This window comes from Poecilia mexicana, unplaced genomic scaffold (genome assembly GCF_051168715.1).
Source record: "Poecilia mexicana isolate PSO_F unplaced genomic scaffold, ASM5116871v1 scaffold_9, whole genome shotgun sequence".
In the NCBI taxonomy this organism is placed as follows: Eukaryota; Metazoa; Chordata; class Actinopteri; order Cyprinodontiformes; family Poeciliidae; genus Poecilia; species Poecilia mexicana.
In genome coordinates, this window is record NW_028263378.1 from 26,150,349 (window position 1) to 26,154,522 (window position 4,174).

At 37.0% G+C, this 4,174-nt stretch overlaps 1 long non-coding RNA gene across 2 annotated transcripts; it reads left to right on the forward strand.

The window, feature by feature from the left end:
* The first annotated feature begins 248 nt into the window (after positions 1-248).
* Positions 249-3,722, forward strand: LOC148157726 (uncharacterized). Of its 2 annotated transcripts, XR_015764289.1 has the most exons (5): positions 249-420; positions 584-637; positions 1,420-1,513; positions 2,080-2,235; positions 3,020-3,722. It is a non-coding gene; the product is annotated as an uncharacterized LOC148157726 (long non-coding RNA). The 2 variants fall into 2 exon arrangements; XR_015764290.1 differs by lacking the exon at positions 584-637.
* Positions 3,723-4,174: the final 452 nt, after the last annotated feature.

Below are 4,174 nucleotides of genomic sequence, written 5' to 3' on the forward strand. Positions count from 1 at the left end.
AAGTTGTCAGCATAAATAAAATAAAAAAACTAAATATTTCTATTAATTATTATTTTTATATCTTTTAATCTTTTTTCAATAATCTTTTTAACCTTTTTGTTCATTTTTTCTCTGGCACCGTTGCCAATAAAGGTTGGTGAATTGAAGTAGACACTTTACACATCCACTAAAGAAAGTAGTTCCAAAACACATTTGAATAAGGACGACTATATTTATTTATTTTTATTGAGAAAATTTGCGAGTGCTACATCGGTTTTACATTTGTTAAACCGATGTATTACTCTCAAAATTAATCTCGTGTTTCTTGGAGAACGTACAATTGTTAACGGCGGATGGATATGCGGTTTCAAAATCAAACGTAGTCCCATCAGTCCGTTGGCGTGGAGTCTGCAGGTTCGCTGGCCTTCTACTAAAGAATCTGTAAGTACACTTCTGTCTGTTTTGTCTGTATTGTGTCAAATTTTAGGGAGAGATTTTAAATCGTTAGTTAAAACATTTGTTGCTCGTAATGGTTCGGATGACCGGAGTACCCCGAAAGACCTAATTAGTTGTTTCTTCTTTTTTTTGTTTGTTTTTCTTTTAGGTGATTTTTTTAATATTGTAAAACACACACAATAAGTCATCTGCCATTATTGAGGTAAGAATATTTGGATGCAGAGCGATTTCAAACTGTTCTGGGCCAGATCATTTTCAAATACGCTGCGGCGCCATTCACCGGTAAATTTGAGCGCCAACGCGGCAGAATAAATCGGTTCACTAATGAATCTACGTTGCTAGCGGAGGTTGCTTTTAAAGTACCTTGACACGATAAAACCACTTACATTATTTATAAAGAGTAACTACTTCGCTTTCATTCTGTGTACATGGGTTTTTAACAATCTTTCTCGCAGCCAATTAAGCCAGCATGCATAGCTGGGATCCATTAATTGTGCATTTTTAATTTTTTTTTTCTTTCATGAAACTGCATTGAATCGTGTCGTTGTGGGCTAGATAGGTAATGATGAATGGGCATGGGTTTTGTCTGGGCTAACTACACGAGGCCCATATGTTTAACCTAAAATGGGACCCATATTGTCAGCCCATTTGGGCTAAATGTAGACTGTATTCAGCATTATTGTGGGCTAACTGAGAATGGGACAGAAATGGGCAACACGAAATGGGGCCCATGTGGTTTCAGTATATTTGGCATAAAAGCTTTTTTCTAAATAGAATGAAGGCATAGTAGTAAATATTTTAAAATCATGTTTGTTTTATTGTGTAAGTGACATTTTAAAGCGTGTTATTCTGTCATCGTTTCACTGCAAAAAAACATGACAAGTGGGTGTTTAGGTCTCAACTAGCCATTTGTTTGGTCAATGCAAATGGGAGCTTTAGATTTACCAATGTTTTAATACTTTTTAAAAAATTTATTTTCTACAGACTACTATGGAGAAGCGTGAAGAAGGCTTGCAAGGGCAGAAGTGACATCAGATCTTCAAACAGATAATGATATTCCAGAAAAGCGACGTAGAAGGTAACGTGGAACAGGGACTTCTGTAACACACAACTCTAGATCAGTGGTTCTTAACCTGGGTTCGATCGAACCCTAGGGGTTCGGCGGAGCCTCTGCCGCGGAGGGAAAAAAAACTTGTGTAAAGTCGTGATGTGCCGCTTTGCCATCATTTGCTGCGGAGGATCACGTTACATTGCTTAGCCAATCAGTGCTGCGGAGGAGCACAGGGATGGGGCAAGGAGGGGGGAAGCGGGGTTCGGTGAATGCGCATATGAAACTGGGGGGTTCGGTACCTCAAAAAAGGTTAAGAACCACTGCTCTAGATCTTCTTTCTCCCTGGTTGTCATTTGAGCTGCTCTCAGTTCTTTTACCCATTTGGTTCTCCTTGCTTTACTTTTTCCTTCTAATCCTTCAAAATTTATTGACTTAAATTGATACAGACATTAACAATTGGCATTTTGTCCATGTATAAAAGTAAGCTTATAAGCTATATATGTGTGAAACAATAACAAATCAATTAATAAAAACTAAATGTATCATGCGTCCTGATTTTAAAATGTTGTCTTGTAATTGTCATTATACTTAAGGTTGTCATGGTTGCAGAAATAGGAGGAGGGTCCTTAGATGATGCAGTACAACAAGCTGTGTGATTCCTCATGTCCCCTGAATTGGCCCTCCAGTTCAACCTGTTTGGCCGACATAGGAAACAAGTTCCGGGACCTGCGTCTCTGATGTTTTGTATGGTAAAGATCAGTTTTTATATTCACTTTTTTTCTTGAACATTTGTTAATTTTGGTTGTCTTATGCCTTTTGTTCATTTTTAGTAATCTTTTTTTTTTTTTTTTTAGATTAAAAACTGAGACTTCAATTTTTGGTTTAATTCACATAGTATTCTTTCACTGTGCTCTCAAGAACTTAAAGATTTGATTGCTGACAAAATTTGAAGGTAATATTGTTTGCATTTCAAACAGTATTAACAAAATATACAAGACCATGATAGAACCTTTATGTCAGTAGTTGATTTATATACATTAATATATTTTAAATTTACAATAAGAATATAGTGTGTGTACTAGGGATGCTCCGATCAGGTTTTTTGCTTCCAATTCTGATACCGATCACCCATGGGGCCCATCGCTGCCGATCATCTGGATTGGCTGTTATTTTTTCACTTTAGGCATAAATGATAACATGTTATCTGGCAAAATTAAAAAGTGCGCAGTGTGACGGAAAGAGTAGATCAGCTGCACATGCAGGCTGCGAATGAGATACAGGTGATCTGCAACAAGAGGCCGTGATCAGCGATCACCAATCAAACACATTTTCACGGAAATTAACCGCTTATGATTGCTGATCGATCTGCACACCTCTATCTACATAATAATAATGACTCGAGAGTGCTTTGATTTTGGCAGATCCCTGCAAGCATTTCTGCCCCTTGAAGGGGAAGAGATGCACATTTCATTAATGTTACATTGTACTAAAAGTAAAACACTAATGCAATTTCTACCTTTGCTTGTTTTTTAGGTGCACTTAAAAGAAATGGATCCATCCACGGAATCACACAAAGATACGGAAAAGGCACTCGAAGTGGGTTACTGGAGCCCCGGACAGAGGTGGAAATAGAAAAGTTAGAGCGACTAGGGAGGCAGCCAGCTCAGACTCAGGTGGGCAGGTTCCAAGATGGACAGTTACAATGATGTATGAGAGCTTTCAAGTGTGGCATATAGGTTATTAAAAATATTTGACAAAAATGTAGTGTGAAAGAGCTATGTAGGTGTGTGTGTGTGTTGATATATATTTATATGTATTTATATATAGATGTACAGATCTATCTATATAGTTGCATATCTAGATATAGATCTATATACATGTATGTATCTATACATATTTACATAACTAGATGCATAGTTATCTAGATAACGAGATGTAGAAATATAACTATCTAGATATATAGATCTATATATATAGAGATAAATATATATTTACATAGCTAGAAATCTAGTTACATAGATAATTATATATCTACATATAGATCTATTTTTATACATTTGTTATATTAAACTAGTTTATTTTCAAATCTGCAATATGAATAATTTTGTAGATTTCTTTTACCAGTGCATTTCTTGTGGCATCATTTGCTCTGTGTTAATAAAGTTCTTATAATTGACGAGTTAAAAAAAACTGACAATATTTTAAATTACCAAATAAAAACCTTGACCAAAAGACATTTTTCATCTCTTTTTTTTTAATGCAGGTTTTGTGCTAAAGCATTTTAATACTTTGGTTTGTTGATTAAGATTGTATATCTATTAATGTAATTCACTTTCAGGTTAGGTGAGAAAGACCCCATTGTTCCTACAGGAATGAGGCATCTGGGCCCCACTGAAAACCCAGTCAGCAGCCATTTAAATCTACCTGGGCAAACCCATATGGGGCCACCATGGAACCCGTGGACAAACCCACTTGGTGCCCATATTCTAGCCCAGTTTAGACCCAGTTGGGGCCCAGGTAAAAATTAATCAAAGCTCCCAAGTGGGGCCCAGATGGGCCTCATGTAAGTTACCCATCTGGGCCCCACTGAAAACCCAGTCAGCAGCCATTTAAATTACCTGGGCAAACCCATATGGGGCCACCATGGAACCCGTGGACAAACCCACTTGGTACCCATATTCTAGCCCA